Source organism: Protopterus annectens, chromosome 3.part0 (assembly GCF_019279795.1).
Source record: "Protopterus annectens isolate FY-2018-M chromosome 3.part0, PAN1.0, whole genome shotgun sequence".
NCBI classification, from domain to species: domain Eukaryota; kingdom Metazoa; phylum Chordata; order Ceratodontiformes; family Protopteridae; genus Protopterus; species Protopterus annectens.
In genome coordinates, this window is record NC_056731.1 from 1115061166 (window position 1) to 1115084853 (window position 23688).

The following is a 23688-nucleotide window of genomic DNA, read 5'->3' on the forward strand; positions in this document are numbered from 1 at the left end:
TGCAACATCACCTACAGTAATATGAAACCATATAACTGTTATTTTTACATTTATTTATTTGGGATGCAGTACACTAAGTGATCACACAACCAGTTATGAGTATTGCTTGCAAATATGCACCTATGTCTTACCTCTCTGTGTTTGTTACCCATTTATCTGACCAATTATCTGAGAAATGCAATCTGCAAGCCATTCTATATCACTGGACCTTCAAATGTGTGAGGATATTAAATGGAAATAATATAATATGCAGTTGCCAACAAATGAAGGGGAGGTTGGATGTTAATGAACAGAACTTGTGAATTGTGTGCTGTGTACTTACATTTCCAATCTTGACAGAATTACATCTAACACTTTGTAAGTCTAACCTGACACACCCACTGTATGTACAGTCTGCATTGCTGTTGTATTTTCCTTATCCCTACCAGTAATCATTCACATTTGCAATCTATTAAAAACAAACACTGAGGGAGTGCCTGCACTATGTTTACATCAGGAACATGGAGCCACTTATTTGGGATTCAGCAATTCTAATGAGTTCACACATGATTTGCATCTTCACTGTGCTGACAGCCCTGAATCTCTACCATAAAAAGGCAACCGTGCAGCTAGGAAAACTGAAGGTGAGGAGACTTGTTTATGTGGAGAACACAGAAAAGAGCCTATTACTTTGGGATATATCTGCATAGAGGATTACTGAACTTGAGAAGGTATGCTTGTATTTTGTCTGCTATATACTGCATATGCTGAAATGTAATTAAGAAAAATCTGTTTAATAGTTTTGTGTGTGTATATATATATATATATATATATATATATATATATATATATATATGTGTGTATATATATATATATATATATATATATATATATATATATATACATATATATATATTTTTTGATTAACAAAGGCTACACTTTTCTCTGTATGCATTACTTAGAAGTGTACTGATGGCATGGACATGTTTGTCAAGACATTTCACAGGTATACATGATTGGCAATACCTTAACATGGAATGTTCTATGTTACATTTGTAGACATGATTCGGGTACCGTTAATTTAATAGCCATTTTAGCATTTCAGAGATGGTTTGTTAGCAAAATGTGTCATTTGCCTGTTCTTTTGGGGGTAGGGGAGCAAAGCAGTGTTTCTATTATGGCACAAACAAGGATATGCTGCTATTATTACTCTCCTTCTTTTGCATCCAGCCTGTTTATATTTCAAATCTCTAGAATGTTTTATGTTTCTCCAGTGGGTAATACTAAAATGCTAACTTTTCTGTTTTATCTGACAGCAGGTATTTTTCAGTTATATGATAGTTATGTGTATTATCATTCTGTTTGCTTGTAGGACACCTAGGACTATGCCAAACAGACATCTCAATCCACAAAAAACACCCTTTACTGATCCTGAGAGCCAGGTCATTGTGGACGCTTTTAAGCAACATGGTGTCTTCCTGCTTGAGAAGGGACATGCAGATATGGCAGGCAGAAGGCAAATTTGATAACAGATTGTTGAAGACATTAATGCAGTAGGTGGCCACAGTGGGACATATGATCAGGTGCTCCATAGGGCCACTGACATAATCTCATCTGCACGGAGGAGAGCAGCTGCAGTGACCCATGACTGGAATGGTCTTGGGGGAGCCTGCTACAGATCCACCACTAACACCAAATGATGACTTCTTGTTCACTGTCAGGGATCCAAACAGCTCCCAAAAAATGTAGAACAGCATGTATTTGACATAGGTGCTACTGTTTCAGGGAGAGCAAGCATGTCCCAGGAGGATCTTCCAGGTAGCCTTTTGCATTCCCATTGTTAAATACAGTTGTATAGCACAACAATTTAAATCAATATGTTAGTTCTGCTTCACAAGACATTTTTGTGGGGTGGGGATTGTAGATTGCTAAAGTTAGCAACACATTTTCTGATTGATTACACATGGTCTTAGGTTGGACTTGTCATCCAAGTTCTTGTTGAAAGTATAGTTAATGGACATACAAAGGGGGAAAGTGTTACTGTTAATTTTGATGATGTCCTTACCTTTTATGTAAGTACTGCTGATCAATTCAAAGTAATATTTTAGTGTGTGATGTAGATGGCAGGACTATTGTGTGTATTGCTGTACTGTCTAATAGTGTCACCACTGTTATTTTGTTAGCATTTATTAGATTATAGTAGTGTATGAATTAATTGTTCCTGTTTTTGTTGCTTATTATCACAGGTAATCCTGACAGTGGAAGTGTGAGACTTCTACCACCTGATGTCAGAGTATTAGCAGACTCTGATGAAGTTAGTGGCCAAACAGGCACAGTTGAGGGGTTCAGAAGCTGAATCTGTCACTGAGGTTGATATCCAGCCACCCCCTGTAATTCTACTGGACACAGTCAGTAGTTCTACACCTACCCATTCCAGTGAGCCAACAGCTATTGGACAGGTGGAGGGTGATACAATTGATCAGAGAAGTGTGGTTACTGTGGCATCATTGCCTATTGATTCTAGCCCTAGCTAAAATGTGGGCAAGGCACCATGCAGGAGGATTGTTGGGGTGCTCAGAGGAGGCCTGCAGTTCATCCTCCACCTGATCCAGGTGTCTCTTCCCGTGTCACTCAATGTATGTTTAGGGCCACCATGGAGGCACAGCCATATTCCCATAAGTGCTCCAGACAAATTCTTAAGGTTGTAGATGTGGCACAGGCTGACATGCATGACTGCCTGCAACATGGTGCCGATTTACTGAATTGGATGAATGACACATTGGAATGGGCAGTGTCTGTCATGGAACATCTGCTGGGGGGGCAGCATTCTTGTGGGTGTAGGTCAGCCACATAATCTGCTGTTAGCTACTGTGGCCATGCCTGAGGATGTCCCCATAGTGGCAGTACCTACACTGCTCCATCAGTGGTTGAGCTGTCCACACCCAGACATGGCAGGCCATAGGGTCATGGTCCTGGACATCCTCATGAGGGGAGCTCATCTAGCAGACATCAGTCACATTCAGTCACATTCAGGTAGCAGCAGTGCATCTAACTGTGGGCATGGACATGCCAGTGCAATTCCTGGCTGATCCAGTTCTCATGGTCAGGTACAACAATGATGAACTGCTACCTCTGCCATGCATGGCTCACACTTGTCCAACATAACATGATATAGAGCTAGCCCAGAGCTTGGCTGTGTTCATGAAGACACTCACACACCAATTTCACAAGGACAACCCATACAGACACACACACAACAGTTGCAACTAATTTTGTCTCACTGGCCACTTGCTGCTTTATCCAAATATCTGGCTGCTTCTCTTTCTTACTCATATAAACTCACTGACCTTTTGTGTCAGCCTAGGCTTGCTGCCCCCCCCCACACACACACACACACACATACACACAACACCTTGAGCAAGTAATGATAACTGTGCCATATCCCTGTTTTATATCTTCTGGATTCAGGGATATATAAGCTTTGTGTCTGATGCTCAGGATACATAACTGACTTAGTATATCTGCATTTCTGATATTGAATTGGTAATTGTGCCTTTGACTTATATTGGTCTTAGAAAGTTAGACAGATGATAGCATCAACATTTTTCCATCTCTAGTGTTAATGATCTTGTGAGGGTTGTGAAGTCTGAAAATGCAAACTGTATCTTTACTCTCTGACTTCTATCTTTAATGATTTTCCAGTAGAATGTATGCTGCTACTCTGAGGGCATGCATTGAGCATCAGTACTTTTGAAAAGTATGACTGTGTGAATCTTTGATGCCTGAGGCCTACTACTCAATAATGGACACATAAAAGTCAAATATGTCTCTGCTGTCACATGTTAAGGTCATTTTTATACAAATCTCCCACCTGTTACACTATCACATGCTTACACTATCAAATTACAACATGCATGGATATGCCAGCCATTCATATTATTACACAATACACCCCAGGTTCAACACTTACTTTGTAAATCCAGCAGTTGCAACATTTGTAGTTCAGGGCTGACTCTGTCTGATGCAAGCAGTACACACCCAATACATAGGCAGGTAAAGGTTGTGTGAGTTGCCTGGCCTCAATGCTACTTTTATTTTATTTAACATTTGTTGACTGGGAAAGTTCGACTAGGACAGAGCCTATTTTCAGCAGAGGCCTGGGGAGAAACAATTCAGATGCATGTCTTTAAAATGCGGGAGGAAACCCACATGAATGCAGAGAGGACATGCAGACTCCACAAAGAGAGCACTCCAGGCAAGAATCAAATGGGAGAACCTCTTGCTGTGAGGTGACAACATTAACCGCTACACCACTGCCCTACCAAACAATAGGTATATGCATAGCAGGAAGGTTTTAGGCCCTTAGGTGGTGAGTGAATGTGCTATGCATTATCTCTTAGCTAGTGTGAGGGCACACTTACATTTGCCTACACCCACAGCGGCTGCTGCTTCCTTCTCAGACTCCTCACCTGCATATGGTTGTGGTGACCTTGCCATTGGTGGGGTGATGTATGCCCCTTCCATATGTGGATTCTACTGAAGCTGTTTTTTCAAGATTATGTTGTGTTGCATGGCATACTGTGAATAGTTCAGTACATGTGCATGGACTGTACTGCGGTCACCCCCAGATGTATCTAATCACTGGAACCATGACTTCAACAGCCCAAACACATGCTCTATGTTATTACTAGTTTGAACGTGTGCCTCTTTATGGAATTCTTCAGCAGGTGTGTGTGTGCATTTCTGATGGGTGTCATCAGCTGCAGTTCCAGTGTATAACCTGCATCCCCCAGTAAATGACCCCGTGGGATATCACCCCTAGTGAATATCTGATACAGTTGGGAGGTATATCAGATATGTGAGTCATGGTAACTGCCTGGGTTGCTAACACGCACATTCAAAATGATTCCCTTGACATTATACATGACTTGGCAGTTAATAAAGTGGAAACCCTTTTGATTAATGTAGAGCCTTCCCTGTTCTCAGGGGCAGTACCTTAATTTCTATGTGTGAAATCTATGACACTCAGTTCTTCAGGGTAGTGTAATACAGGGTAGAACTTCTGCATATTTCTGGCCCTGTCCTCAGGAGTACAGGGAAAATATATGTGGTCAATAGCATGTTGGAGCATAGCAATCAGGAATTGATGCTAATGCCTGTGAGACTGACAGCATGTCCCCTGTTGGTCCCTAAAAGGTACCTGTAGCTAAAATTCTAAGTGCTACACGTACCTTTGTCTCCAATGCGATGGGTTCCCCTAAGTTTGCCCTGGCCCTGAGTTGAGGATGACAGAGATTGCAGAGTTGCTGTATTGTGTCTCTATCCACCCTGTAGCTCTCTACAATTGTCACATATTGTAGACTGTGATAAGTTACTCGGGGTCTAGAAACTCTTTGGCCTTGGTCTGTTATCAGCAGCAGCATCATAGATGTCAGCCTTTTGCACATACTCATGAATTAAAGCAACAGCAGCCCCTAATACTGTTTCTGTGTAGACTCCTTTCCATTGCTGTATTCCAATAGGTTTTGGAATTCACAGGGCAAACCAGCACAGAGTCTGCACAGTTTCTTTATAGCTTGTTGAATAGCTCCTTCATCTTGGATTGGTTGAATAGCATACATTTCAGCTGCTTATGCTATAATTTGCATTCAACGGTGTTTACCTTGTTTGCACAGCTCTACACACTGTGTAGCGCATGTAATGCACATAGGTGGAAATGGACTGCGTTGTTTTTATTGAATCTGACTGTCTGACTTTGTTGCAGCACTAAAAAGTATTCTACAGCTTTCAGAGCTGTCAAATATCAAGCTCCTACACTTTTTTTTTCTGTAACTAATATTACATCAAGGCAGTTAAAGCTCCATGTAGTGCAAAGAATTATGATCAAGTCTACCTGATCATAATTGCCTGTTATTCAGTCTAAATATAGGTGTCATGATTTACCTCAAGAATGCAAAAAAATTAAGGTCAAGAGTTGAATCATGACAACCATGCTGGTTCTTCACATTCCTTTCTCAGGCTCATAAGTTGGTTGTGAAACTCAAGGGATGAATCTTGACTCCCATGCCAAGAGTTTATTGGCATCCCTGTCTCAGCCCTGTAACAAGCTGGTTATGACTGGAGGCCCAAGCATAATCCTCTGTGTAATCTTCATATTTATTTGCTAACACATGCTCACTTTGTTTAATGATACTTAGCAGTATGAAACCATTCCTACGCACTTCATTGTTCTCTGTACTGACTTACATTTGTGGCTAAGTACAGTGCCCTAATTTGCATACCATGAATTTTCTCTGAAGCTGTGGTTCACAGCCAGGCTGGTCAAATAACAAAACAGGAACTCCAGCTTTGAATATCTCTAAACCCAAACTGTCTAGACATGCCATCTTTTGAAACACTAAACTTTATAGTTGATTCTAGACATTATCAATAATCTTTTAGTATACAGTGATAGTGTACTGAGAGCAGAAAATCTCTCCAAGTTTTAAAATGCATACTAGATTGACAGGAACAAGAGAAACTTATGGAAAACATCTTGGTCTGCTTTACTTTGCATTTCAGAAGACAAGGTCTAACATTCTGAAAAAAAATGCAGTTATTAAATGAACCTATGATTGGAGATGACTGCAAAATATCCAACAATAATCTACATCTTATCATCTTAAAACTTTTCTCATTCTTAGGCCTGTTGTTTCTACAAGTGAAACTCTTTTTTCTGAGTATTCTTGTCTAACACAGCTCTGTAGATAACACAGAATTTTCTCTCCAAGTGCAGATATAATTCTGTGCACCTGTATACCACTGTTGCATTTAGCAATTTTAACTGAAGCAAATTCATATTTTGCCATATAACTTGCAATGTGTCAGTAAGAAGGGTTATGCCTTTGTTGTCAACTAGGACTGGTGGACTCTATCTTACAATAAAAAATGGAGAATTCCATAACTCTTTTTTTTTTTTTTTTTTTTTACAAAAACTTTGATTGTCTTTACAGCTGAAAAAAATTGGCCAGTTCAGCATAACATTCCTTTCATATTCAACAGATGTTTAATAAGTGCAAAAACACACTGGTGGAAACAGGTGCTCAAAGCACAATTTTTTTAGCCTAAACCAAATTTATTCATTCGCTATTTGCCCGAAGACTTCATCAGAAACAAACACTCACAAAATATACAACCACATTTAAATGAAAATGATTAATCAATTAACCAATAGAAACACAAATATATTAAACCTTAATGAGTCAGGCAGAATAGATGACAGATTTTCTATACTTTAAAAAAAACATTTTATATTTGCAGATTCATTTAAATCCAGAGGAAGATGAGCAGCTAAATGAATTTCCCACTTAACTTCCTTCATTTCAACTTGATTTTTAAAATTACCTCCCCTTAAATCCATATGTACTATATCAAGCATAGCAAATGTAAATTTGTTAAAATCAATACATTTCACAGAATGCTTACATAATGCATTATTCTCATTGTGTGTTTTAATGGCATATGTATGTTCCCTTATTCTGGTATCCAAACTTCTAGTAGTCATACTAACATAAAATGCCAGACATGACATACATAAAGCAACATAAACAACCCCGGTAGAAGAATAATCAAACCTACCTGGTACTGTATTAGTTCTATTATAGTTTACAAAATCTATAAAAGGGCCTTCTGATATAATCCGACACATCCTACATTTAAAACATTTGTAAGTACCATGAACCTTGTTAGTGCTTAGCGTGACAATTTTTGGCCCTGAAAACTCTAACAGTTGCTTGATATTACCATTTTTCTTTTCAACGAAATAAGGTCTATCACCCACTACTTTTGCTAAGTCTTCGTGCCCCAACAAAATTCTCTAGTTATTTTTGACAACATTTTTTATGGCCATTGAATCCACACTCATATCGAAACAAAATCTTGAATCCAGACTTGAAGTCAAGGATTCATCCTTTACTTCATTAATTTTCTGTTTATTAATAAAACCATGTGTAATAGTGGAAATTCTATTCTTAATAATTTCATCAGCTGTGCTATTAAGTAAATTCATGGTGTAACCTCTTTTTAAAAACAATTTCTTAATAAATTCTACTTCACTTAAAATATCTTGACCATCACTAACCATCCTTGAAGCTCTGATGTACTGACCACATGGAATGTTCTCTTAATATACGTAGGATGCCCACTTTTAAAGTGGACATAGCTATTACTAAAAGTATCCTTCCTATGAATCTTAGAAGTGAATTTTATACCGTCCAACTCCAAATCGATATCTAAAAAGTTAACATGGAGACCAAAACTTCCTACTACAAAGTCCAAAAAAGTACAACTGTTGTTCAATTCAAGCATAAAATTACTCAAATCAAAACCATCACTTGATACAATCAAAACAGGTCATCTACAAAACAATATATCAAAATCTTATTATAGATGGAAATATATATAAACACCCCCCCCCCCCAGCCATCGCTACCCCTTTCTTTTGCTTGTAAAACCTGGTATTAAAAATAAAATAATTGTTCACTAACACTATATCCATTAAACTTCTATATACATACACCTGATGTGTGTTGTACTGACCATATTTTTGCAAAAAATGACTTAAAAAGTCTAACCCTTCTTCAACAGGAATCAATGTATAAAGAGAAGATGTGTCCACTGTGACCATAGAGAAGGAGGCTGTACTATTAAATATGTCTCTCTTTAAATAAAATTTTCTAATCTTATTCAAAAAATCCCAAGAGTCGCTAATACACAATTCCAGTTTTTTACCCAATGGGTTCAAAACATAATCTTAAAACAAATAAATATTTTCTGTGCTACATCTAGGAACAGAAACTATGGGTCTAAAAGGGGGATTTAAGAATTTTTTATGCAATTTTGGGATACCAAACTGTACCCCTATTTTTGGTTCATCAATACATAAAAAGTTGAATAACTCCATAACTGAATTAATCCAGTATCTGTCTGCCTGGGACGACATGATCAACAGACCACAATACTTTGCCATTGATGGTCTGCACCTGTCACCCCTGGGATTCAGGTTACTGGCTAAGGCTCTTGCCACCCCTATAGTGCCTTTTTTAGGCAAAGTTCAAAGGACAAAACCACCACTGTAACAGGTACAAGCATGCAAAATCTGAAGGTAATGTTACTCAATGCTAGAAGTCTAAACCTGAAAATGCACTCTCTCGAGGCACTCCTAAAAATGGAGAACATCGATATCTGTGCAGTAACTGAGACCTGGTTCAAGTCTCCAGAGACCACCCCTGCAATACCAGGCTACAACTCTTACCTCATTTTTCAGCCACCAAACCAGGACCAAAACACTAAAGGTGGAGGAGTGTCAATATTCACCAAGGATATTCACACCACCAGGCTAGCTGCCCAACACAATGCATCTGAAATTCTCCAGGTTCAACTAACACTAGGTAAGACTGCAATCCAAATTGTAGCTTGCTACAGATCCCCCACCATACCCCAAGATTCTCACTACACCTTTCTAAACATACTGGAAAATATTAAGATAGAACCAAACACCCTAATACTGGGTGATTTTAACTACCCTGCCATTAACTGGGAAAACTACTCATGTACCAACACCTTTGCCCAGTGGTTCTTGGAATTCATAAATTCCAATGCCCTATATCAACTAATCCATAGTCCCACCAGGGGTTCCAATATCCTAGACCTGGTCATTACCAACATGGGAAATCGATGCTCCACATCTATGGTCACCCACTTGTTAGTCAGGTCTGACCATAAGCTAATCACCCTTAACATCCACATCCCACCCCCACCCCCCATTAAGGAAACCTCCATAAAAAAACTTCTCCAAAGCCAACTTCATGCTACTCAAGTCAGAAGTGACAAACTTCATGACACCCATGCAGATGGGAACCGAAAGTTCAACTGCTGAATCCTACACTAAGGCACTGTATGAGCACATCCACTCATGCATGAATCGTGCCATCCCAAATAGAACCAAGATGCTCTCATCCAAAAAAAAGGAAGCCAATCTGGTGGTCCCCTGCCATAAACAAACTTTACAACAAAAGAAAGAAACTGTTGCAGAAAAGAGGAAAATCCCAGGATGCAAAAAACTCCCTTACCAGCCTCAGCAAGAAACTGAGATCCCTCATAAAATCCTCCAAAGCTAGTTACGAAAATAAAATTTCCAAAGATTCCAAAGACAACCGCAAGGCATTCTATAACTATGTCAAGAATCTAAATGGCAATGCTCAGATCTGCTCTGAGCTAAAACAGAATGACATTAAATATACTGATCCCAAGGATATTGCCAATATCCTAGCAGATCGATTCAGTGCCAACTTCACCCCCTCTCACCCCCTACATGGCCCATCTCAGTACCTGAAGATTGCCAAATTCCAGTAATAACGGCCACACAGGTAAAAAAAATGCACTCTCCAAAGCTAAGAATACAGCATCCATGGGACCAGATGACATCTTGGGCTGTGTACTACATGAACTACAATATGAACTGGCACCTCACCTAAGTGTCATGTTTAATCATAGCCTCACCTCAGGTTTTGTGCCCACTGAGTGGTGCAGAGCTACAGTTATCCCACTCCACAAGGGGGATCCACCTTGGATCCTGGAAACTACCGTCCCATCAGTGTGATGAGCCTTATCTGTAAGGCCATGGAGCGTATTATCATGGAACTTATAAACAAAGACATTGGCAACCTTCAAACACTGGACCCCACCCAGTTTGGGTTCGTGAAGGGCCAATCTTGTCTCCTGAACCTGACTGACTTCTTTGAATCAGTCTCCAGAGCTATGGACAAGGATAAGGTGGTCCACACAGCCTATCTAGACTTTGCCAAGGCCTTTGACACCATCCCCCACTCTGGAATCATAGATAAACTTACTAAGCTGGGCATTAATCCCTACATCACCCAATGGGTTGCTAACTGGCTTACTGATAGAACCCACACTGTAAAAGTAGCCAACTCCAAATCCAGCTCCAGACAAGTGACAAGCTGAGTATCTCAGGGTTCAGTCCTGGGACTGCTCTTGTTTGGCATCTACTTCTCTGAAGTACAGGCCAACACTAAGGGACTCTGGCTAACAAAGTTCGCAGATGACTGCAAACTGGGAGCCATTATTGAATCCCCAAATGATGTGGATACTCTACAAAAGGGCCTTAGAGAAACAGATGCTTGGTTCCAGAGCCATGGGCTCAAACTCAATGCCAAGAAATGTATAGTTATCCCCTTTCGGAAAAAACATGTATCCGTGAATTACCATATAGGTGCCAGTACACTAAACACCGAATGTGTGATAAAAGACTTAGGGACACAGGTGGACAGTGGTCTCACCTCCGATAACCACATCACCACAACAGTCAAGAAATCCTTCTATGTGGCACACCTCATCACTAAGGGCTTTTCATCCAGAAAAAGGAGGTCATTGTCCCACTGTACTCATCCCTCATTAGACCCATTATAGAATACAATGCCCCATTTGGTATGTACCTCTCAAGACATCTGCAACAACTGGAAAGGCCGCAGAAATACTTTCTAAAAGAATCACAGGCCTAAAGCAGATGCCGTAAGCTGACTGCCTTAAAAAACTCCAGCTATACTCTGTCACATATCGTTTAGTCAGAGGCGATCTCTGCTTAACATACAAGGCCATGTCAAACCCAGAGCTGTTGGACATGCTACACTTAAAGAAATCCCAATCCCTCAGAGCCACACGCTCCAGGGATCTAAACCTTGTCATCACAATAAACAAAACATGCTGGAGGGATAGGTTCCTGACCCAGAGACTCCCCAGACTCTGGAATAGATTGCCCATACATGTCAAGCAGAGTACCTCTTTGGCCCTCTTCAAAAGGAACCTTGACGATTGGATGGGAGAAAGGAAATTCACCCCGGGTATCACGTCAGTTGCCCTGCTAGACAGGGGTCCAAGGGAGTAAATTGTGTGGGAAGAAATAGCCAGGGAATTGTTATGGCTAGGCTTGTATAGGCCCTAGGGCTGATAGCCTAGTACCAACCTATGAACCTATGAACTCAAAATTAATGTCTGCATTCATTAACAATTCATATAAGTTATCCTACACATTTCTATGACTATTCATCGCATCACATTTTCTAACTTCTGTGTATTCAAGTTCATTGTTTAACATTTTTTCAGTTCCATTAACATAACTGTCTTGTGTCATTATAACAATCCCTCCCCTTTGTCTGCTTTCATATATCTAAGATGTTTAAAACTTCTTAATTCATTTAAAGCTCTATCTTCAGTCTGACTCAAATTAAAAAATGCATTCTTAGGTTTATTCTTACAACATTGTCATATTGCTTCTTCACAACATCTTTCAAACACCTTAATGGTGTGATGCAGTGTAGGGTTAAAACTTGAAGGTTTACAAAACCTAACTTTTGATTTTATACCATCTAAACTATAACTTAAATTCAGTTTCCTGACATACATTTTAAAATCAACAATAGTTCTAATTTCATTTTCACATTGACTAGGAACAAAATTTAAGCCTAAATTGAATATTTTATAATGAATGTCTTGCAAATAAACAATAGATAAATTATAAATATTGCTAAAAGTCCTTGTACTTATTTTTGTGATGTTTCTAATCAACCTTTCTGTTGCAACTTCTTCCTCAACTCCTGGTGTTGTAATTCCAGCTCCTTTACTTCAACAAATTACCTGAGCAAGTGGTCATTCTATCCAATTCTTTTAAGACACCTGCATTATTATTAGGTAAACAAGACAATTCGTTAAAATCTTGAGCAGTAGTTCACTTTAAAGTTCCTTCACCTCCATTATCGTCAAGATGGACTCTGTCACATGGTAATGGAGCCTCCTTTATACTTTCTGCGACTCTCAAATTTAAAGTAACAGGCTGATCAGCACCACATATATTAAAGCTATGAATATAAAACACATTATTGTCTCTAGAATTTCTTTTCTGAGAACCATTATTTTTATTTGTATAAGTTCTTTTCTCTCTCATTTCAGTCATCATCATCTTCATTCGGCTGTTCCCGTTAGGGGTCTCCACAGCGGATCATCTGTTTCCATTTCTTCCTGTCCTCTGTATTTTGCTCTGTCACACCAACCACCTGCATGTCTTCTCTCACCACATCCATAAACCTTATCTTAGGCCTTCTTCTTTTCCTGTTACCTGGTAGCTTCATCCTTAGCACCTTTTTCCCAATATACTCAGCATCCCTCCTCAGCACATGTCCAAACCAACATAATCTTGCCTCTCTGGCTTTGTCTCCAAACCTTCCAACCTGGGCTGACCCTCTAATATACTTATTCCTAATCCTGTCTACCCTCATCACACCCAGTGCAAATCTTAACATCTTTAACTCTGCCACATCCAGCTTGAACTCTTGCCTTTTTTCAATGCCACTGTCTCCAACCCATATAACATAGCTGGTCTCACCTTCCCTTTCACTCTTACTGGTACTCGTCTGTCACAAATCATTCCTGACACTCTTCTCCACCCACTTCATCCTGCCTGTACTCTCTTCTTTACCTCTCTTCCACACTCACCATTACTCTGAACTATTGATCTCAAGTATTTAAACTCATTCACCTTCGCCAACTCTACTCCTTGCATCCTCACCATTTCTCTATCCTCCCTCTCATTCACACACATGTATTCTGTCTTAGGCCTGCTGACCTTCATTCCTCTTCTCTCCAGAGCATATCTCCATCTCTCCAGGGTCTCCTCCACCTTTTCCCTACTCTCACTACAGATCACAAAGTCATCTGCAAACATCATAGTCCACAGGGACTCCTGTTTGATCTCGTCTGTCAACCTGTCCATCACCATTGCAAATAAGAAAGGGCTCAGAGCTGATCCTTGATGTGATCCCACCTCCACCTTAAACGCATCCGTAACTCCCACCGCAGACCTCACCGCTGTCACACTACCCTCATACATATCCTGTTCCACACTTACATACTTCTCTGACACTCCTGACTTCCTCATACAATACCACAACTCCTCTCTAGGCACCCTGTCACATGCTTTCTCTAAGTCTATAAAAACACAATGCAACTCCTTCTGACCTTCTCTGTACTTCTCCAGCAACACTCTCAGAGCAAACATCTCATCTGTAGTACTCTTTCCCGGCATGAAACCATACTGCTGATCATTAATCATTATGTCCCTTCTTAACCTAGCTTCCACTACTCTTTCCCATAACTTCATGCTGTGACTGATCAATTTAATCCCTCTGTAGTTACTACAGCTCTACACATCATCCTTATTCTTAAAAATTGGTACCAAAACACGTTTTCTCCATTCCTCAGGCATCCTCTCACTTTCCAAGATTTCATTAAACAATCTGGTTAAAAACATCACTGCCATTTCACCTAAACACCTCCATGCTTCCACAGGTATGTCATCTGGACCAACAGCCTTTCCATTCTTCATCCTCTTCATAGCTATCCTTACTTCCTCCTTGCCAATCCATTGCACTTCATGATTCACTATCCACACATCATCCAACCTTCTCTCCCCCCATTCTCTTCATTCATCAATCCCTCAAAGTACTCTTTCCATCTGCTCAACACACTCTCCTTGCTTGTGAGTATGTTTTCCTCATTATCCTTTATCACCTTTACCTGCTGCACATATTTCCTAGCTCGGTCCCTCTGTCTGGTCAGTTGGTACAGGTCCTTTCCTCCCTCCTTAGTGTCCAACCTTTCATACAACTCTTCATATGCCTTATCCTTAGCCTTTGCCACCTCTCTCTTTGCCATGCACCTCATCTCCTTATACTCCTGTCTACTTTCTTCATCTCTCTGACAATCCCACTTCTTCTTTGCCAACCTCTTTCTCTGTATACTCTCCTGTACTTCCTCATTCCACCACCATGTCTCCTTGACATCCTTCCTCTGTCCAGATGTCATACCAAGCACCTTTCTAGCCGTCTCCCTTACTAGCTCTGCTGTAGTTACCCAGCTATTTGGTAACTCTTCACTGCCATCCAGTGCCTGTCTTAACTCTTCCCTGAACTCCATCTCACAATTACCCTTTTTCAATTTCCATTTGATCCTTGGTGCTGCCCTCACACTCCTCCTCCTCCTCCTCCTCTTCTTGATCACCAACGTCATCCTACAAACCACCATCCTATGCTGCCTAACTTCACTTTCCCCGGTCACCACTTTACAGTCTCCAATCTTCTTCAAACTAGCCCTCCTATGTAAGATATAATCCACCTGTGTGCATCTTCCTCCACTCTTGTATGTCACCCTATGCTCCTCCCTCTTGTTAAAATACGTATTTACCACAGCCATGTCCATCCTTTTCACAAAATCCACTACCATCTGACCTTCTGCATTCCTTTGCTTAACACCACACCTACCCATCACTTCCTCATCCCCTGTGTTCCCTTCACCAACATGCCCATTGAAATCTGCTCCAATCACCACTCTCTCACTCTTGGGTACAGTCATCACCACTTCATTTAACTCACTCTAAAAATTTTTCTTTCTCATCCATTGCACATCCAACTTGTGGAGCATATGCACTAACAACATTCATCATTACACCATCAATTTCCAGCTTCATAAACATCACTCTATCCAACACTCTTTTCAACTCCAAAACACTCTTAGCATACTGTTCCTTCAGGATAACTCCTATGCCATTTCTCCTCCCATCCACACCATGATAAAACAATTTGAACCCAGCTTCGATACACCTAGCCTTACTCCCCTTCTATCTGGTCTCTTGCACACACAATATACCAACCTTCCTTCTGTCCATCATACTGGCTAGCTCTCTCCCTATACCAGTCATACTGCCAACATTCAAAGTTCCGACCCTCACTACCACAGTCCTAGCCTTTCTCCTCTCTTCTTGCCTTAGGCCATGCTTTCCCCCTCTTCTCCTCCTTCGGCCAACAGCAGCCCAATTTCTGCCAGCACCTTGTTGGCTAACAGTACTGGTGGTGGTCGTTGTTAACCCAGGCCTTGACCGATCCGATATGTAAATATTTACTGCTGTCTGCATGTAAGCAGCTACATTCCTTAAAATTTTCTTCTGCTTACGGTACACAGCTGCCTTTTCATATTTAGAGACATTAACAAAAACAGTTTCATACTCATATTTTAAGTCATCACACTGTTGTAATTGTGTTCTAATAGTGGTGTCTAATTCAGTCAAACCACTCTTTAAATTGTCAGTCATGGCAGTAGTCAGAAGTTCACGACAAATGAAGTTTTTAAGGATGTCAATTCTTTTTTGAATGACAACTATGACCCATTTCAAACTGTTGGGAATAGACAAGAGAATTATATCTCTAGAGGTAACTTCTAAATAAAACAACCACCAGTGTAACAAAACCAAATAAATCCAAAACACTTGAGCAACAGAGGAAGACACCAACCAATATTAGTGTAAAAAACTTCTTTACTCAACGATTTCGTCTCAAGGGCTTCTTCAGAAATAAAAATGCATACATTTACCACACGTTTTATACAAAAAACATGTCCCTCCCAAATTCTCAATTAATTAATCAATTAAGCAGCAAATCAGCATTTAAATGCACGTTTGTAATTTGATAGTTAACATACAAAAATATAAAAATACAACAGTTAAAACCAGGCAAATATGCTTACTATCTACTATCTGTTAAAAAAACATTTAATATTAATGAATTCATTTAAACCTGGGGGATTGTCAGCCCCCAGTCTAAGCTGCCATAGTGACTCTTTCCTTTCCACTATATTTTTTAAGTTGATTCCCCTTAGGTCAACCACAGTATGTTCCAAAACAGTAAAGGAAAATTTTTTATATGAACTACATTGAATGGAATGTCTGAACAATGCATTTTTATCATCCTTCATCTTAATAGAATAATAGAATAATAATGCTCTTTAATGCGTTTGCTCAGATTCCTAGTAGTCATCCCTACATAAAAAGCAGTGCAACCTGAACATAATGCAATGTACACTACATTGGTAGAATTACAGCTGAATCACCCAGGTGCACTGATAGTACGATTTAAATTAAGTAAATTAATGTAAGGTCGTTCATAAATATATCTACAGATGTTGCAATGAAGACATTTATACATGCCCCTGGACTTATCAGTAACTGCCATGGCTACTAAAGTCTCATTTTTTTCAATTTTTGGGGACTCCATAGATTTCTTAGACACTTTTGTTATTAACATCTTGCATTTTCAGAGTAAGAGTTTTAGAAAGAAGACTTTTGTTAACCAATACTTACATTGTGAGAGTTTACATCCTGACCATATGAAAAGTGGGGTTGTCAAAGGTCAGTTTATATGACTCAGCAGATTGACCACTGAACATCCAGTTTTTTTAGAAGAAGTGGACAAATTGTTAATTTTTTTTTCAACAAAGAGGTTATGATTTGAACTGGCTTCACAGGATTGTTAAGTTACACAACTTAGGGACACTTCTGCAGGTCCAATTTTGGACAATAATGTCATCTGTAGGGTTACATCTTATGGTGTCACGAATGGTGGCTGCAAGAATTTTAGGTTAGCCTTTCCCATACCTATTTGCAATGAAATGAGTGCAATAAGAAAGATCCTTTTGGAACACTGGAAGGTAATAATGGGCAATGCGGAATTAGTTAAGATTTTAGGTGACAAACCATTTTTTGTTACAAAAAGGTAACTAGCATTAAGCACATTTTAGAATTCAAGAAAAATCAGAGTACAAGTTCAGTAGTTAGTTCAGTTGGAAGTTTTTCATGTGGTAAATGCAAACAGTGTAGATACATGAGAAATGTGTCCGGCTTAGATTTTAAACATTTAAAAAGAAAGTTTGTAGCTAGAGGGCATTACTGTTGCAACACGACCAATGTGGTATATTGTGCAACATGTGACACATGCCAAAAGTTCTATGTTGGGAAAACTATTAGAGCATTAAATAAAAGAATTTATGAGCATTGTTTAGCTATGAGAAAGAAGGATGTTAACGATGCTCTGGCTGTTCACACCACAGAATGTGTATTGTTTAAGAAATTTTCTTTTTTTGTTTTGGAAAGGATTAACAGTGACTTGTTTTCTGGTAATTATAAGATGCTTCTGGAGTGTAAAGAAAGTTTGTGGCAGATGTTATTATTAGCTGATGAACTGCCAGGCCTCAATGGTGCAGTCAACATGAAATGTTTTCTGCAGATGGCTAGGATTAAATAATTTAATAGTTATTTATTATATTATATAATCATTTAAACTATTTGATTAGATATTATGGTAACAATATATATCAAATATTAGTTTGATTTAATAATTTAAATGTATTTAGTTAGTTTACTTTAAAGTTTTTTAAAATGAAAGTCGTGATTTGACATCAAATGGTATTTAAACAGTTTGTATTCAATGGAGAGTTTGTTCTGATGAAGCTCATGTGCATTAAAGTGAGTGAAAGCGCTTTACAAAGTTACGTTGGCAGTCCTGTGGTTGGATTTATTGTTTCTATTTCTTCGTTTTGGTGCTTTTTTATACTCTTAATAGTATTAGATTTTTGTTTATAAAAGTAGGTTTATCGCCTAAAATGTTACAGAGTTCATTATTACCAGAAATAATTTTCCAGTTATTAAAGACTACTGATTTAATTTTATTACTATCTATAGTCATATTAATAATACATTTAGGTGTAGTCAAAAATGAAGTGGGGGTAGAATGACCAGTAATATTCATAAAACACAAAGCCCTTTCTTGATAATAGGGGGAAACTCTGATTCTCTTCTCTCCATGATATTACTACTCACTTCTTGAAGTAAAGACAGTGGGTACCCTCTACACAGAAATAAATCACTAATAAATTGGACTTCATTAAGAAATAAATTGTCATCTGTGGTCATTTATGATGCTCTAATAAATTGACCCTTGGGTATGCTTCTCTTCTTATACATGGGGTGGTTACTACTGAAGTGTAAATCATTATTAACATAAGTAGTCTTTCTAAAAATATGACTGGAAAAGCATCTATCTAAAGAATTCCGCTCCAGACTCGCATCCAAATAATTTACATTATTGCCATGACCACTTAAAGTGAATTTCAAAAAGTCACAGCTTGCATTCATTTGTGTTAAAAACAAAGAATGTTTATCAGAAGGACATTTAATAATTAAAAACAAATAATGAATATACCTAAGTAAAATAAGACTGATAGTAGGTAAGAGTTCTTTCTCCCACCATGCCATCACCAACACAGCAAAAGCTGGGGCTACACATAAAAATAACATCTAATCCTCCATTATGACCTATTGTTGCTTCTTCCGGTAGCATTACAGAGGGTTTATCATTATACCTAGACTCATTGCTTAACCCAGTGGTCCAAAGTTTACCTTCATTTACTAAAGATTCTTGGTCATTTTTGGATCAGATTAGGCTATTTAGTCAAAGTCAGGTGAACTTTAACATTGATGAGACTGACCCCTGGATTCACTAATCTTCCGTGCAGGACTAGCTTAGTCCTGCACGGAAGTGCCTGTTTACTAGGACGACGGCAGCACGCCATGCATATTAACGAAAGCATGCTGCCCATCCTCCTAAGCTTACACGGAGCGTGTACAAGTGCAGGGGGAGTGTCTGAGAGCAGAGCTCTCAGAATAAACACGCCCCTGAAATGTAGAACAGCACAAAGTGGAAATAAATGAGCGAGACTGCTCATAGGTGTCCACATATCCCCACCAAGAGTCCCCCATGTGTACAACAGCAACAGGACATACAAATCAAAAGAAGGAACCCCTTTATTTTTTTTTTAAATCCGAATACAGCTAACCGTAGGTGCACAGGTGTGCCAATTGCTTAGCTACGGTTAAAGCAGCTTAAAAGGTTGAAGAGGATAACAAGGAAGTTATATTCAAATGACACAGCACAACAATAGTGTATTGGGCAGAGCATTTACCTAACGAGCAGGCATTCTTGGTTCGAGTCCCACTGCAGCAGAGTCTATTTTACATGGCAAAGCATGGTATAACCAATATTTTTATTTAAAAACCCACTAAATAACATATATTTATGAACTGGAGTACTGCCAAAAATGCACATGGGAAGAGCCAGTGTCATAATGAATAAGGCAGCAGTAAGGAGGTGTACGCACAGATAAGCAGTAGTAAGCATATGTAAGCATTAGTAAGCATGTTTAAGTGCGTTTGCACAGGGGTAAGCATTGCCTACACAGATTAAGCAAAGTAGAAGCTAACCGAGTGTAAGAAACTATAACCTAAAACAAGCAGTGCTTACCACAATGCAAACCCGCTTAAAACTGCTTTAAATTGCCTTAATCACTCTGTATCCAATGGGCCTTTGTCTGCCCAGCATCCAAGTAAACAGCCATGCAGGTCTCGAACCCAGGATGCTATACACCATTGTCACAGAAGCTATCCACCAAGCCATCACAGAAGTATATGAGGTAGTAGTAAACATGTCCTCACCATAGTATAACCAAACTGAACCTGTGAAAGGCATCAGTATACAGTCATATGTTCCATAACCGATTACATAACATAAATATGTGAACTAGAATACAGCAGTAAGCCCAGAAGTGAGGTGTACTTCTAATAGAGTGTTGAAGTCCCCAATAAAACACAAGGACCCCACAGAGTGTACGTACACATCAATCAGGAATACTAGGCATAAATATAAGGTGTATTGAATAATAACACAATGCCAAAAAGGCATTATAATGAATGTCTACTGTAGGCAACACCAAGCATTGCACAGACCAGCTTAGGATGTGTGAGCAATGTGTAGACCAGCTAACTCTTTGTGCCCAGTGGTATACCCCTTTAAACAATGCCAACTTTATGTAAGCAGGTTTGCTCATAGCTTAGCCTTTTCAAAACCGGCCAGTCATGGAAAAGTGCGGGAAATTGGCCCTACTTAAACCCAAGAGATGAGAATACAGCTCATAACTGGTTGCAGCTTCCCCTTGCAAGCACTATGGCAGTAAGGGGAGAAGGAGTGCACTTCCGGGCACAGCACTGGTGCATCCAGGAGTCCAAGGTCATGATTGGACTCCTAGTTAAAGACCATGCAGAGAGTGCTGCAGGTCCAGTTCCAGGGCTTCCAATATTAGGCTGAGGCCTTGGACCATCTCACCCACGACCTCACCAGTGCCAATGGCATATCCTGAACTGGTGATCAGGTCAGGCACCATCTGAAGCAGTGGAAGGGGGACCTCTTGGAGGAGTGGCTCCAAGATGCAAGAGCATCAGGGGATGTCCTAGCCATGTGTAAGTATCAGTCCACTACCTGTTTAATTAATTGCCAGCTCAGGTATATCATGGATAGGTATGGCTAAATATTCCTCTTATGTCCCCTACAGCTGCAATGGAAAGGGCCGCTAACCAGGAGGCCCACATCTGCTGCCTGGTGCAGCTGCGACGCAAGGCAGGTTAGTAATACTCATGCTTTTACTGTCATAGGAAATAAAAATAAAAGTAGTAGTAAAGTAATTGCTAGTATAAAAACGTGTATTGTTCAAGGCATGTACTGCATACACTAGAGAATATGGCAGAAGGAGTCTCATATCGTTAGTATGGCAATAAAAGTGTAATACCCTGACAAAGCAGGTCTAACTGCTGGACTGTATGTGTATATTCTGGTATCATATGGTAATGTAGATTTGCAATCATGTAATAGTACTGTAGTATTAAGCACTGTTACCCATGCCATGCACCATAATGTGAATGTGTAGGAATGCCTGTATATGACAGGTGTAATCCCCACAGGCCATTTAGTACAACTGAGAGACACATAGATAGTAAACGGGAAATGCAGACAACAAAACCCAAATAGCAAATGCAACTGAGATGTGAATTGTTGTTTTATTAGCACACACAGCCACGGTTTGAATTCTGCCAGTGGTAGTAGTCCGCATACAGAATTATGAACCACAACTGTACAGATATGTCCAGACTGTCTATTAAAGTGGCCCATATCTAATGCCTATCAGCCTGTCTCCCTGGGAAATCAGTGGGATGATCCCAGACGTATAGGCAGAAAACAGGAAATACAACTGATTGACACACATCTATGACAACAAACCTGGCACACTAGCAACTCCCCAATACCTTATGTGACTAAGAAGCCACGTATGTCCCATTTGCACCCCAACCTGTTAACCTGTGGTCAGAGTGTGTACAGTAACAGAGTGAGATGTATGTGCATAATACTAATGTGTAATCTGGAACCTTCTGTGGCAACAGTCAGGTAGTGCTAACAAGCATTGTTCCCACAGGTACGTTGAATACAAACACTGTGCTGTGAAATACAGACCAATATAACCTGTACTGGTACCGTCCATCCTGGTATTGTAGGGGATTGTGAGTGTTGCAGTTTCTTTGAATAATAAAGTATCACTGGTCACTGTCGCCCACACTATGCTACATAATATGACTGTGTAGGAAAGCATGTATATGTGTGTGTCAGGTCACTAAAAGTGGAAGAGGGCAATATTCTAGATATGTCCAGGCATACCAACATGTGGTCAACACATGACCAGAGTCTGTGCAGAAAGAGTTGGATAGCATAGTGCAAAACATTAACCCGGAATCCAGCCGTATGTGTACAAACAGTTAGTCAGTGTTAACAAACATTCCATCCACAGGTATACAAGGTAAGAGGTGCATACTGCAGGTAAAACCGGTTCATGTGTAATGATGTTGACAGCTATATCAGTGTCCAATATAGGTGTATAGGGGAGTGTAGTAAGACTTGTAAGGTTCAGATAACAGCACTGACTAGGAAAGTAATGTGGAGTACAGGAATATACTACTTTTTAATTGACATCTTTCTCTCCCCCACCTTATCTCCAACAATAATCAACATACCCACCTCATCTGGTATGTACTGACTCTGATAATGGCCAATCATTTGATAAATATTCTAATGGTTCCCATGCATGTGCCATATCGAATTATTCCAACATCATTGGCATGGTGCCATCAATGTACCTGCATGCTGTTCTTATTATCACTGTGGTCCCATATATGCGTGTGTTCTGTTTGCTATGCAACTGTTCCATACCTGGTGTCTGGGTTAATGGGAATATCTATGCATGCTGTTATACCTAACTCTGGAATGTGTTGACTATTACTAACCCATATATGATGTTGAAATCTAAACACTATAGCACGCATGGGAAGGCCGGTCCCAGTGGACCCACCTGTCCCACCTCAGCTGGCCGAGGCACCGGGCATCAGCATTTCTGGGGCCCAACCCCCCACCTCTCTGTCCATTGGTCCTGCACCAACTTCAGGTGGAACCGCCTCAGGGGATGGGGCTCCACCCTCGGGACTGATCACAGACAGGCACTTGTCACCAGTCGCCAGGTCAGGGTCGTGGTGCATAGAGCGATCAACGACCAGGTCAGTGATCTTTTACGCCAGCTTGAGGGCCGCATGTCATGATTAGAGAGTCAGCCTAACTCTGTGGCTCAGCCCCCATCACAGCCACCTTCGGGGCTGTGAAGGTGCAGTGGTGACTGCCCATGTGTGGAGACCTCAATCCCACTGTTACCACTAAGGGGCTTGTGGGCTTCCGATATCCCAACACCCCTCCCCATCAAGGTGTTTACCCCCACATGTGTCATATACCACCCCCTGTATGCGTCGTGTGTGTCTTGTCTGTTAACCTATCCAACCTACCTCCCCAAATACACCTACTACCCCTCCCCAACATCCCACTCCCACCTGAAAAAAAAAGGGCAATC